Here is a 15,330-nt window from a genome sequence, read left to right as displayed (position 1 = left end):
AACATTAACCATAAATTTTTCCTCTTTTCCATTGCAATCTTTTTCTTCAGTTTTTCTAACTTGTTAAGCTTTCCGACTCTGCAATCTATCTCCTCAACAATCTCTTTAGCAAATTCAATCAAATAAGCCTTGTTGACTTCACATTGGCGGCATCCGGACGGATTGGTTTCTTTCACTGCAAACTCACTGACCAAATCATCCCACAAAAATAAACCGCACCCATTCTGCAATTTGAGACAAACACCACCAACAATTAATTTCGAAATCAAACTCAAAATAATAAAATGCTTCAAAATTGCTCACCATAGAATTCCTGCATTTCCAAAATCTGCGACCGGGATTTTCAATTGACTTGGAGACCAACAACTTCATGGTTTCATTGCATCCACATCTTGGTAAGCCGTTTCCAACTTCACTCGTGGAAGATGCCTTGCTGCCACCCATAACCCAGATGAAGGGGACACGGACGAAGATGAAGAGAGGGATGGATTTGGGGTAGGGATTTGGGATTTCACGAAGACAGAGAGGGGGATGGATTTGGGGTAGGGATTTGGGATTTCACGAAGAAAGAGAGGGGGATGGATTTGGGAAGGGAACCCTAAATTCTAATTTATGCCATGCTGGAGATTCACATGTGAAAATAAAAAAATAAAAAAGCCACGTCTGAAATAAAAAACCAAGATTCCATGCCACCTGGATATTAAGGGGGTTCTATGAAGGAATCTACATAACATAAGGGGGGTATTGAAAAAATAACTTTACCAGGGGGGTAACCCTAAACTCGCTAACATTACAGGGGGGTAAAGTGTATTTAACCCTATAAAATATTAATAAATTATCTATTTTTCTTATTCAACTCTTAAATATTTAATTATGTAGATTTATCTTTTAAATATTATTAATTCTCAATAATAAGAACAATTTTATAAAATCATGTGATATGTCTTTTTCATACAACAATTAATTAATTTATCTACTAACAAAAAGTTAAAAATGATTTATAGCATAAAATAGAGGAAGTGCTCTCTCCCTTTTTTTTAAATGTCATTTTAATTTTTATTCTTTTTTAATTGTTATCTATAAAATTTAAAATTGTATTATTTATATTTTTGTCAAAATTATTTCTATGTAATTATTTACAAAAAAAAATAAACTGAATGTAATAATTAATTAATAATATTATAGATAAAAAGAGAATAATTATTTAAAAAATAATAATAATTATTAGTTTTTTTATTACGAGTAAAAACTCAAAAAATAACTTTTAAAAAAACAGAAGAAGTATTAATTAAATACTTTTAAATTCATAAGATTGTGTAAAAGAAAACAATTTTATTTTAGTAACATAGATAGTATGAGGCAAATTGGAAAGATTTTTTTTAAAAGAAAAATAGGTGTGTAGTAGGCTACTTACTAGTGTAATCAAACTCTAGGTAAGTACTCTACTCATTTCTCAATATTAGCGAGGAAAGTTGATAGGTCGCCTTTTGATAATTTGTTTTTGTTATTTTTAATTATTATTTGTAAAGTTAAAAATATTATTAATTGTATTTTTGTAAAAATTATTTTTAAATAATTATTATAAAAGAGAGAAAAAAAATAAAATATATTTAATAAATAGTTAAGAATATTATAAATAAAAAAAAATTATTATTTAAAAAATAATAAAATTGATTAACTTTATTTATAGAGAGAGATTAATTATTATATACCGTCAATGTAATTCATATATATATATATATATATATATATATATATATATATATATATATATATATATATATATATATATATATATATATATATATATATATATATATATATATATATATATATATATAAAAAGTCAAAAACTAACCCTTAAAAAAAGAAAAATGCTATATTGACACAACAATTTTGACACATATCCATACACCATATCATTTAAGTTTTACTTTACATTGGCATAATTTTCAATTTCCATACAATTAATATATATATATAAAATAAAAAATATATATAAAACTATCATTTTTCTTTAGTGATTTCACTGTATTTTTTTTAAGAGAAATGATAGTTTAAACCGTATACTCATACGGTAATATATATATATATATATATATATATATATATATATATATATATATATATATATTTTATATCAATTGAAACACGTGTTTAAAAAAGTTTTATGCCCAACTTGGTTACAGTATGATGCAATAAGCTCAACCTAAACTATAGAGTAGTCACTAATCTTGTTCCGAAAGGAGGGATCTTTTTAGGGGTGACAAAGATTTAATAGGTTTGGAATGAATAGATCAAAATAATTTATTAATTTAAAAAAAAAAAATCTTACTTAAAATCTATCTAATTTATTCATAACATATTTTAAATAGAATCTCTCCTTAAAAAAATAGAATATTTATTTTTTAAAATAATTATTTATGAAAATATAAGTTTTTTAGTGCATTGATTTTTAAAATCTCTTTTATATTTTGAAAAGAAATTTTATCATATATATATATATATATATATATATATATATATATATATATATATATATATATATATATATATATATATATATATATATATATATATATATATATATATATATATATATATTATAGACCAAATTAATCAGTTGAATAAGGTATCGGGTCGAAATGACCTTTAAAACAACTAGAGCCAGGAACGAGAAAAAAGATAATAAATCGGTCAAATAATCTGGAAAATAACTTAAAACACAGTTTTTATTAAATGATTTTAATCAAGAAAAATATTGTATGGCAAAAAACTTTTACTTTTGACTTTTAACTCATTGTGTATACACCATGAGCTGGAAATAAGTTGAAAGTAAGGTGTCTGTCATATGTTGCAATCTTTTTGAACAAGATGAAGAAAGAAGTGAAGGTGGAAACGTTACAACAACAACATTTGAAGACTGTTGAATTATATTTCCTCGTGTCGAAGTAGGTTGCTCGACAGAATAAGGATGTGTCGAATAGCCTAGTGTGTCGAGTTGTATAGGTGTGTCGAAGTGTCGAAGCATGTTGCTTCACACAGAATTTCGACTTAGGCCTATTTTTAGTAGTGTTAACTTTTTTGGGCTTTTATAGTTTTATACTTTGACTTAGGGAGTAATCTAACTTAAATCTATAAATAGAGAGAGTAACCCGTATTCTTGAAATAACTCATAACATTGTATTCACAAAATTTTGCAGTTGCAAAGTGAATAAAGAAGTTTTCCACAGGTTGTGGACAGAGAGAAAAACTCTGCATAAAATATTCTTCTTCTTCTCCAACGTTTTTTTCTTTCTTTTTCAATCGTTCTTTTCTTTTCATTGTCATTGCATGGTTGATAACAATCTTGTTCATCAAGATTGATAAAAAAATCTCCTAAGGTTGTGGTGGATTTCCAACATATGGTATCAGAGCTCCGGTTTGAGCGATTCATGGGAAGAAAATCACAATGGAAATGAATAATCCAAACGGACATTTTCCAGCGAATCTTCCGATTCTCAATAACAATAATTATGACAATTGGTGCAAGCAGATGGAGGTTATGTTCTCTTGTCAAGATCTTTGGGATCTTGTGAAGGAATGAGTAACAACGCTTGCAGAAAATACGACGGATCAAATAAGGGATGCACATAAAGAATTGAAAAATAAATATTATAAATCTCTCTTTATAATCCATCAATGTGTTGATTCAAATAACTTTGAAACGATTAGTGATGTAGAGTCAACGAAAGAAGCGTGAGAAATTCTGGAAAAGTCGTTTGAAGATGCGAAGAAGGTGAAAGAGGTGAGGTTACAAACTCACAAAAGAACATATGAATTTCTTCAGATGGAAGACAATGAAAGCATAATTGATTTCTTCACTAAGGTTACGAAACTGGTGAATCAAATCAAGGTATGTGGAGAAGTGTTGACATCAAGATTTGTTGTTGGAAAGGTCTTGAGGTCATTGGTTCCAAAGTTCGACCACGTGGTAGTATCCATAGAAGAGTCTAAATATTTGTCAAAACTGACAAAGGAAGAGCTTCAAGGGACGCTTGAATCTCATGAACAAAGAATGGCTAAAAGAGTTGCATGAAAGTCGAAGAGTAATGTGGCTTTGCAGGCGCAATCAACAAAAGAAAGGAAAGGCAAAGGAAGTTGGAATGGAAACAAAGGCAGAAGAGGCTACAACAATTCGATTGGTCGAAATCAGCAAGAAGGAAATTGGTTGAATCATATAAAACCCTGGAATCAAGGAAACCAAAGAGGTGGTGTTGCAGGTAGAGGAAGAGGTGGTGGTCGAAAGCCATACAAGATCACATTCAGTGTTACAATTGTCATAAGCATGGTCACCACTCTAGTGATTGTCCAGAAAAGCAGAAGAATCAAGAAACTGATGTAAAGCCGGCGAAACATGAAGAAGAAGAGATGTTGTTGATGGTTACAACGAGAGATGAATAGTGGTTCAAGGACTAGTAGTACTTGCACCCAAGATGCTTATCACACATGTCTGGAAGGAAAGATTGGTTTGTCAACATGAAGCCCCCAATGAAAAATATGTTGAAATTTGCAAATGACAATACTCTAGCAGCTGAAGGTGTTGGTGATGTTCTGATTATGAGGAAAGATGGCAAGAGGTTAGTAATTTCAAATGTGTTGTATACACCAGACATGAAAAGAAATTTGCTTAGCAGAGGGCAGTTAGTCGAAATAAACTACAAGGTGTCGATCAAAGACAATATGATGAGAGTTATCAACTCAAATGGAAGGTCGATCAGGAAGGCTCCAATGTCTCAGAATATAATCTTCAAGATTGAGCTTAATGTGATAGAGCATAAGTGCCTTGCAATAGCAGTCAACATAGATGAATGGATATGGCATTATAGACTTTGCCATCTCAATTTCAAAGATATCAGATATTTGAAGAGAAGAAATATGGTTTCACGATTACCAGAAGTCGACCTTCCAAATGAATTATGTGAAGAATGTGTGCAGGCAAAGCAACACACGAACAATTTCAGTAAGGATGCAGGAAGCAGGTCGGAGACAATTCTTGAAGTCATATACTCTAATGTATGTGGTCCTATCCAGGTGGATTTGATTGGAGGTAACATATACTTTGTTACATTCATAGATGATTTCAGTCAAAAATCGTGGGCTTACCCGATCAAGAAGAAAAGTGAAGTGATCGAGGTATTTTCCAAGTTTAAATCTAGGGTCAAAAGAAAAAGTGGTCGAAAGCTCAAGATTCTGAGGTCTGATGGTGGTGGAGAATATGTGTCAAAAGACTTCAATGCATTATGTGTGAAAGAAGGGATTGTGCATGAGGTGGTTCCACCCTACACTCCATAGTAGAATGGAGTCGCATAAAGGAATAATATAACCATCGTGAATATGGTGAGAAGTATGTTGAAAGGCAAGCATCTACCCAAAGAATTATGGGGAGAAGTTGTGTCGACTGCAACATATATTCTGAATAGATGCCCGAAGAAGAAGCTAGAAGGAATCACACCAGAAGAATGTTGGTCTGGTGTCAAGCCTAGCTTTAGTCATCTAAAGGTGTTTGGATCTATAGCACATAGACATGTGCTAGATCAATTGAGAAGAAAACTTGATGGCAAGTCGAGTCAGATAGTCCTGATAGGATATCATTCGAATGAAGGATACAAGTTGTTCGACCCAGTGAACAAGCAAGTGGTGATTAGCAAGGACTTGATCATAGATGAGCTTAAGGAATGGGATTGGACTGAGAATGTTAAGAAGGATTCAATGATAATCTTATGTGATGAACCAACTAGTGAAGTCGAAAGAGAAGTTCGACAAGAAGTCTGAGGTCAAGCAGACCCAAGAAGACCTCAAAGAATAAGACACATGCCTACAAGGTTGCAAGGATGTGTAATTACATCAGATGATGTGGTCAATGAAGAAGGTGAGTTGGTACACTATTATTTCTATGCAGATGTCGAACCAATCAATGCAGTTGAGGCATTGAAATATTCAAAGTGGGTGAAAGCAATGAATGAAGAACTGAAGTCAATCGAAGTTAAAAACACTTGGTCACTTATCAAATTTCCCCAAAATAAGAAGGAAATCGATGTGAATTAGGTGTACAAGGTGAATTTGAATCCCAAAGGAGAAGTGACTCGACACAAGGCGAGACTTGTGGCGAAAGGATTTCTTTAGAAAGAAGGAATCGACTTCGATGAATATTTTGCACATGTTTCTAGGATCGAAACAATCAGGTTGGTTGTTGGTCTAGCAAACATGAACAACTGAAAGATGTGTCAGATGAATGTGAAATGTGCATTCCTAAATGGACCCTTAGAAGAAGAAGTTTATGTAGCACAACCAGCTGGGTTTGTGAAACAAGGCTAAGAAAGAAAGGTGTACAGGCTGCATAAAGCCCTGTACGGACTCACTACGCCAAAAACTGGAATAGACAGCGCACCTTAGAGGGCGCTTTATTACAAAAGCGCACTCTAAAGTGAAGCGAAAAAATAAGGAGCGAACAACTGGAATAGACATCGCACTTTAGACGGCGCTTTTGTAATAAAGCGTCCTCTAAGGTGAAGCGAAAAAATAAGGAGGAGATAGAGGGACAACAATACAGGGCGCTTTTTAGAAAGCGCCCTCTAAGGTTACCCTTAGAGGGCGCTTTTAAAAAAGCGCTCTATAAGTCCATGTGCATTTCCAGTTTATAAAGCACTTTTGAAAAGCCTTAGAGAGCGCTTTCATAAGCGCCCTCTTAGGCCCCCTTTAGAGGGCGCTTTTTTTCCACAAGCGCCCTCTAAGGTCCCCTTTAGTAAACATTAAAATTATAACATACTACGCATTTTGTTATTTCACTCTCTGTTATTTTCGTTCTTTTTCACGTTAGGGTTCTCACTGCTACGATTTTCGCTACTTCTAAGGCGTTCTCCTTCCACCTCTGTTAGATCTACGACGTTTCCTCCTTCTATTAATTCGTTGTTAGCTGTTCGATTTTGACACCATAGGTATTTTTCTAATCTTCATATTACTTGGTTTCTCTTCTGACGTTCGCTATTGTTCATTTTTGGTTTCATTTTTCTTGGTTCATACATTTATTGAGTATTCTCAACAATAATTATTATGTTGCAATGCTAGTGTCAGAGAATAAAGCGGAGACGGTGAATGGCTCGAAGCAAGCGGTTAATGGAGCAAGTTTGGTAAGAAGAGATCCTACACCGGCATTGACAAAGACAAAGATAGCAAAACCGGAAACCTCCAAAGAACTTCCACCGTTAGAAGAGTTAAAGGTTTTGCCGTCGGACGAAGGCTTCAGTTGGGCCAATGAAAACTACAGTTCCTGGCAGAGATCTATTGATGTATGGTCCTTTGTTCTTTCTTTACGTGTTCATGTTCTTTTGGACAATGCAAAATGGGCGTATGTGGGTGGCTTTACAGAAGAAAAGCAGGTAGGTTCTGGTTGAAACCTTCTCAGAAAACATTTCTTCGTCGCTCAGTCCATTAGTTTTATTTATTCATTTTAATAATCAATTAAGTTTCTTTTTATGCTTTAATGAGCTGAAATAATTTAGCTTTTCCTTTTAGAAAAGCAGAAGACGGAAAACTGCTTCATGGCTAAGGGAATGTGTATTACAGCTCGGTCCAACTTTCATTAAACTTGGACAGTTATCATCAACACGGTCTGATTTATTTCCCCTCGAATTTGTGGATGAACTCGCAAAATTGCAGGTACTTTTGTAGATTTTTTGTCGATGTTTTCACGTTCACTGGAGATCCATTGATTTAGTGTATTCATTGATTCTTCAGGACAATGTCCCTGCTTTCTCCCCAAAGAAAGCAAGAGGCTTTATCGAGAGCGAGTTAGGAGCTCCCATTAATGTATTGTTTAAAGAGTTCGAAGACCAGCCAATTGCTGCTGCAAGTCTTGGTCAGGTTCATCGTGCAATTCTGCACAACGGAGAAAAAGTAGTTATCAAAGTTCAAAGGCCTGGCTTGAAGAAGCTTTTTGACATTGACTTGCGTAAGTTGCGCTCATTTTGTTTCTACCATTTACACATTTTGTGATCTTGGTAGAGTCAACAAGTTTGTGTGTCTTGTCCAGAAAACTTAAAGCTGATTGCGGAGTATTTTCAGAGAAGTGAAACTCTAGGTGGTCCAACTAGAGATTGGATCGGTATATATGAAGAATGTGCAACGTAAGTTGTACCAACATTATTTTAGAAGAAAATTTCACCTTCCCCGTTACAAGTTAAAGTCTACGCAACTCTTTTTGGGGTTCAGTAATCTACTGTCGCTAATTATTCTCGTCATCATTTTTAATACTTCGTACATTGCCTTTTTATAATTGATATCGTATCGTCCCGCACATGCTATTTTTCAGAATTTTGTATCAAGAAATTGATTACATAAATGAAGGGAAGAATGCTGATAGGTTCCGTCGAGATTTTCGAAACATAAAGTGGGTCCGAGCACCTGTATGTTTCTTGTTACAATACTAAATCCCCACGTCTCATATATTGAAAAATTGTTGAATACATAACCTATATTAATCACATATCCTTCATTTGCACCATTGTAGCTAGTTTATTGGGATTACACAGCTATGAAGGTGTTGACCTTGGAGTATGTACCAGGTTATCATCTTGACTAGTGCACATTTCTTGAAGTGTTGTCTCTGTCATTATGCCACTGAACTAGGATTTGTAACTGCTCTAACTTTGATTTACTTTCTGGGAACAGGTGTTAAAATAAATCAAGTGGATACATTGATGTCTCGTGGTTATGATCGAGATAGGATCTCATCACGTGCTATTGAGGCATACTTGATTCAGGTCCTCAACCTTGTTTCTGTCTGAAACTCGACTATCTAATGTCAGATGTTGAATATATTCATCTCATTGGTTTATATAATTTTTGTTTTGTATTACAGATATTGAAAACAGGATTCTTTCATGCTGTACCACATCCTGGAAATCTTGCCATTGATGTTGATGAATCAATTATTTATTACGACTTTGGCATGATAGGGGAGTAAAAAATCTTTCACCAGAGAGAGATTGCTTGAACTTTTTTATGCTGTTTATGAAAAGGACGCCAAAAAAAACATACATCTCAGAGATGCTTTTGCTACTTAGTTTTATTTCTTTTTAAGTTATGAATTGGTTGTATATTTAGAATCTTTAGAAGTTAAACGATTATATATCAGTGGATTGTTGTATATGTATGGATTATTGTATATAAGACTTGTTGAATGCAATGTGTGAAAAAGGGCTTCAAATTATACAGTTTTAGGTGTACTGCTTCAATATACAGTTTGTCTAAAATAAATAAATAAATATAGCGCTTTTAAAAAAAAAATTTAAATAACCACCCACTTTAGAGGGCGCTTTCCAAAATAAGCGCCCTCTAAACCCTTTAAATTTCCACTTTAGAGGGCGCTTTCCAGTAAAAGCGCCCTCTAAACCCTTAAAAGTTTCCACTTTAGAGGGCGCTTTCCAGTAAAAGCGCCCTCTAAACCCTTAAAAGTTTCCACTTTAGAGGGCGCTTTCTTTAAAAAGCGCCCTCTAAAGTGGCCCTTAAAAGGCTTAAAGAGCCACTTTAGAGAGCGCTTTCACCAGGAAAAAAAACGTTGTCTTTACCTATGCCAGCGCCAGATTAGAGGGCGCTTTAAAGCGTTGTTATAGGCCAAAAAAAGCGCCCTCTTTTCCCTTATTTGGCATAGTGACTTAAACAAGCTCCAGGAGCTTGGAACAAGAAGATAGATGGCTTTCTAAGGGAGAAGGAATTTGTGAAGTGCACAACTTAGTATGGAGTATATGTAAGAATAAGAAAGAGTGAATTGCTTATACTAGTCTCTATGTTGATGACTTGTTGATAATAGGTAGCTGCAAGAAGAAGATCGAAGACTTCAAATGTGATCTCAACAAGGAATTTGAAATGTCAAATTTGGGTAACATTTCATATTTCATTGGTATCAAATTCTACAAGAGTGGTAAAGGTTTAATGATGCATCAAAGAAGGTATGCAGGCAATATACTCAAGAGATTTGAGATGCAAGATTGTAACCCAACTTCGACTCCTGCTGAGCCTAGATTACAACTATCGAAAGATTCAGATTCAGATGATGTCGACCCAACCCAATATAGAAGACTTATTGGATCACTTCGATACTTTTGTCACACAAGGCCTGACTTAGCATACAATGTAGGTATGGTGAGTAGATTCATGCAAAAGTCAAAGGTATCACATCTAGCAGCGGCGAAGAGGATACTAAGGTATCTGAAAGGAACTCTCGACTATGGCATTTTGTTTCCTGTAACTGATGAAGGAAAAGAATGCAAACTAGTGGGATACACCGACTCAAGTTGGTGTAGTGATGCTAAGGATCGAAAATCCATAGTTGATTATGTGTTTATGCTAGGTGGTGCTGTAAGACCCCAATTTTGACCCTAAGATCCCTCATGGAATCTCATCAAATGCATAGCATTGGGATCATACCTTGGCATTCTTCTTACCCCTTTTTCATTGGGTTTGTTTTGGGAGAGATCACCAAGCACTATGTGATTGTATCCTACTTATATATTATCATTTTACTAACTAAAATACCAAAAATATGTCTTTGCTTTTGCCTAACTCTTTTGTAGGTAGGGCATGATCCCCATTGATCTATCAAGTTCACATCTAGGGTTTAAGACCCTCATTGCTAAGAGCACAACCAAGGATTGATCCACAATATCTCTAAGAATCATATATGAGTCACAATGATCTTTACATGTTATTTTGATCAAGATTCCTTCAAGAGTTTGGAGTTGGTTTGCCTTGGAAACCATAGTTTGTCTGGGTATCTTGAGTAACTTCTTCAACAAGCTTCCTCACCAATTGATCAAATTACTCAAGGGACACTTCAAATTTCATCATCTTATGCATATACGATCTACCATAAGCCTAAAAAGTCAAGAGAATTGCAAGTTATCAAGTTGGTTGATGGTGGTTGGCTAGATGAATTCATCTCATCAAAACTGGGTCTCCCTAGATCTTATCTCCTACACTTTTCATCATATGAAAACGATTCAAAGATAAAAGTTACTCTAAATGACATTACAAACAACTTTCATGTTTAAGTCTAGAGCTAATTTTTCTTGGGAAGTCATTTTCTATGTTGAAACATTATAGGTCATTTTGTCTAAACCCTAATTTGAAAGTCAACTTCTCAAGGCCATAACTTGCTCAATTTTTATGAGATGAAAGATTTACAAGTTGCACAATAAAATTCACCATGTCTAATTCAACTTTTGTGTTTGGAGTGAGAGTTAAATCAACTTTTATGAGCATGTGATATGAGGATACATTATAGGTCATTTTGGACCAATACCATTGAACAAGTGATTTTCCCCAACTTCGAAAATGCATAACTCTCTCATTACAAATCCAAATGATTTCAAATTGGTAACCATTTTAAAGGTATTTGAAATATATACAACTTTGATGAAGACACTTTTCTCATTTGGAGCTCACATAAAAAGTTAAGTAAGATGGAATATTGAAGTACATGACTTGACACTTAGAAAAAATTTCAACATGTTGAAATTTCCAAAATTCCACCTCAAAATTCATCATGATACAAGTTCCAAATGGAAAAGTGTTCAACATAAGAATTGTTCCTCTTGATCTAAGCTTTCCAGAGAATCCTAATTTGTTCATTTTGGACCAAGTTTGCTAGGGTTGAGCATGGTGTTAACAGGCATGCATCAGTTGGTAAAATCAAAACTTCAAATGACCACTTCACTTTACCTTGCCATTCAAGCTTCATTCAGACTTCAGCACAGTTGATTTTGGACCTTAGTGAGTTGCTTTATGGGCCTGTACACGCCCATGCAAGCATGAACATTGCATTGCCAATTTTGGAAGAAATTTCAAGTGTGCAAATAACACTTCAATTTTCTATAAATAGAGACCCTCTGAGCTCATTTCGAAGGAACCTTACGCGCCAACTTTGCCTCCATTCTTCAAACCCTCATAAATCAAAGGAAAACCTGATAATTTTCACTTGAAAATTGAGTTTGAATCCCACTGTTTGGAGATTCAAAAACTCCAGGATCCAAAGCTTTGTACTAATCCTAATCCACTTTTGCAAGCTATTAGAGCAAGATCAAACGTGAATTGAAGCAAGAGAGATCAAGTTCTGCACAACATTGAAGGTATTTTCTAGATTTTTTCTTCCCTTCGATTCTCACTCAATTCTCATCAATTCTCTTGGATCTTTGGTTGTCTGAAGTCCTACCAATGTAGGCAAGAAGATTGAGTTGCTTTGAGGTCAAATCGAAGCAATTCAGTTGACACACTTCAAAATTCAACTCCTCATATCTTTCTATATATTTAGAGTTAGTTAAAATTGAGGTCAGATTCGTGATGTACGCCATTTTTTCTTTCAGATCATGTCCTCCTTTTTCATTTTAGTCATGGTGATGATTGAACCAGTCCGACGAGGTTCGCCTAAGAAGGTGACTGACCTTTTGCTCCGGCAGTGAGGTGGCACGGTTCAGAATCATTGATTTGGTTTAAAATGTTTTAATCATAGGCGTTGGTTTGGATGACCAGTGTTACAGCGCACTGACTAAGTTCCATCATGGAACGCGCGTTTGTGGTCACTTGATCTGTCACCTCAATTAATGAGGGAGATCAAGTGGTCTACGTTTTTTTTGTAATTTCTGATTTTCATTTTATTTCTCTGATTTTCATTAATTCATATTAATTTTAATATTGATCCAAAATATATGAGAGTTCCACAAAAAAAATTTAAATAAAATCCTCTTTCATATTTTGAATTAAAATTATTTTTTGGATCATTATTAATATTTTTCATGATTTAATTGATTTTGTGATTATTTTTTATTGTTTAAAAATACTTTTAAGTTTCCAAAAATTCTGAAAAAATTTCTCCAAGGTCCATTGACCTTGTTTGGCTATGATAAATCTCATGGCCAATTTTTTGGTGTTTTGATGAGGTTTTAGGAATTTGACCAACCATATTTAATTTAATGCACTATTTTTAGTATTTTTAATTGAATAAATGCCAAATTAATTGTGTTCAGCCATTTTGTTTGACTTTGTAAGTTTGACTTGTGTTGTTGGGCCTTGGTCAAGGTTGACTTGACTTTGTTAGATTAAGATCATTGGATTTAGGGGATTGATGGAATGTACATTCCATCTCCCAAAATGAATGAATGATCTTAATTTGATAAAAGGCCTCCTTTGTCCAATTTGAGTTTGATCTATTTCCCCTCCCTCTTCATCCCATTCCCCTTCTTTATGCATTCATGTCATGGACCTATAATATCTCTATATCCTAAGGCTAGTTGATTGCAAAATCAACATAAGTATGGATGAGATTAGGCCCCCACTTTTGCATATTCTTTTTGTGTGTGGTATGTTTCATGAGCATAATCCATTATACTATGTCTCTAACATGCATTAACACCAAAATTTTATTGCCCAGCCTCAAATAGTTGTGACTTCTACATAAGTCCAATTACGATTGCTTAACATAGAGCTAAATTTGGACACAAAAGGCGTAGCATTCTAGTTAGTGAGATTGTAAGTCTCCCCTCTTTCATGGTATTGTGTGGAAACTTGGCCTTTTTTCCTTCCTTTGGAAGATGTCTTGGTTCAAGGATCCATGCTTGTGATAAGTGGGTTGAGTGTTCTCCAAAGAATGACTTAAAACAAAAGCAAAAGCAAAAGCAAAAGCTATACTAACTTCTAACTCATTAACAACTAACATTTAATTCCAAGTCATTTACTTTAATGCATTTTATTTTCAAGTCTTTATTCATTTGTCATTATTCATACCATTCTAATTGTTTATGTTAATGCCATTTTCACTTTGTCCATTTGGACCATATTTTGTGATATGTTTTGTTTGTGTATATTGTGTTTGGTTGTTTGGTCTTTGACCATTAATATACATAATAAGAACAAAAACCCTAAAAAAAACATCTTGTTTGGACTGTTGGTTTGGTATGAGACTATTGGACTTAGAATTTAGGAAACACTCCCTATGCTAAGGACTTGGCTAATGCCAATTTTCATGTAACCAAGTGCTTGTGATTTGAAACTTCATCTGATACATCATTGAAGATCCATTTGAGTTCATCTGCAACATGATCATTGTGAAGCTGTTATTTTGAACTTGTGACTTATGGCATTGTGGAATTCATCTGCTACATGGGCATATTTGAATAAGATCATAGAGTTGCTAAGCTTGGATGTGGCTATCTTTATTTGATGTCGTGCTTCTCAAGTTGATATATTATGCATTTTTTTGTTGCTTGATTCTAATGTCCAAGGGAATTTGGGTTTCTATATGACATTCTTGTCTATTGGATTGCAACCCATTGGTCAGATCTTTTCAACTCTTAACCTTTAAATTTATGCTTAGGATTAGTATCTTCATCTCCTTCCCACTTCTTTAATTTCAAAATCTCTTCCCCTTTTAAAAAAATTCTTTGCTTGTGCTTGTTTTCTAAACTTAGACCATCTTGCAAATTAGAAACTTTGGCCTTATGCCATTGAATTTTAAACTCTTTTCTTAATCAAGCTTGTAAATGAACTTAATTATACTTGACTTAAAATTTCAAAAGCCAAAAAGAACTAACTCATTCAAACCATTTTCAGGCCTTTGTGCCTTTCAAACCTAATTTTTGTTAAAAGCAATGCATCCACTTTGAAATTTATACCACGAACTACGAGGTTTTGATCCCTCATTTTTATGTTGGTACGTGGGCAAAAGTCCGAAGGTCTTGTCAAACACAAAAATATAATTAATGAATTCTTTTCTCATCCCCCCATTCTATTTGTTTGTAAACATCATTTTGTACAAAATACATATGCACACAAAAAAGGTCTCCCTAGGAGTACCTAAGACACTTTGGGTGCTAAAACCTTCCCTCTATGTAACCAACCCCCTTACCTGTAATCTCTGGCATTTTATTAGTTTTGATTTGAAAACTTCTTATTTATGGGTTTTGTTTGTACTTTTCCCTTGGAAACAATAAAAGCGCGATGGCGACTCTTGTTATTTGATGTCTAGCTTATCCATAGCTTGATGATCATGAATTTACCGCTATAGAAATTAAGTGGCGACTCTGCTGGGGAGTAGTCTCCAGTGGGTTTAGCCTACTTTTTTGTGAATATAATTTGTATATAATTGATGTATGTATCTTTGTTTGTATGATATAATCTGCTTGTTGTGCTTGGTGATCTCTGAGTGGTGAGATAAGTTCTAACCCGAACTTGAGTGCAATTTAGATAGGAGAATGGTATAGTCATGTTCGACTTGTGTGAAGTAGTCCTTAACAAGTT

At 34.2% G+C, this 15,330-nt stretch overlaps 1 pseudogene; it reads left to right on the top strand.

Annotated features, from left to right (window-relative positions):
- The first annotated feature begins 7,100 nt into the window (after window positions 1-7,100).
- Window positions 7,101-15,330, top strand: part of LOC127137886 (protein ACTIVITY OF BC1 COMPLEX KINASE 7, chloroplastic-like) — a 39,915-nt pseudogene continuing 31,685 nt past the window's right edge.

Source organism: Lathyrus oleraceus, chromosome 4 (assembly GCF_024323335.1).
Source record: "Lathyrus oleraceus cultivar Zhongwan6 chromosome 4, CAAS_Psat_ZW6_1.0, whole genome shotgun sequence".
NCBI classification, from domain to species: Eukaryota; Viridiplantae; Streptophyta; class Magnoliopsida; order Fabales; family Fabaceae; genus Lathyrus; species Lathyrus oleraceus.
Note: the sequence above shows the minus strand (reverse complement) of the source record. Positions and strands in the feature narration are given on the sequence as shown.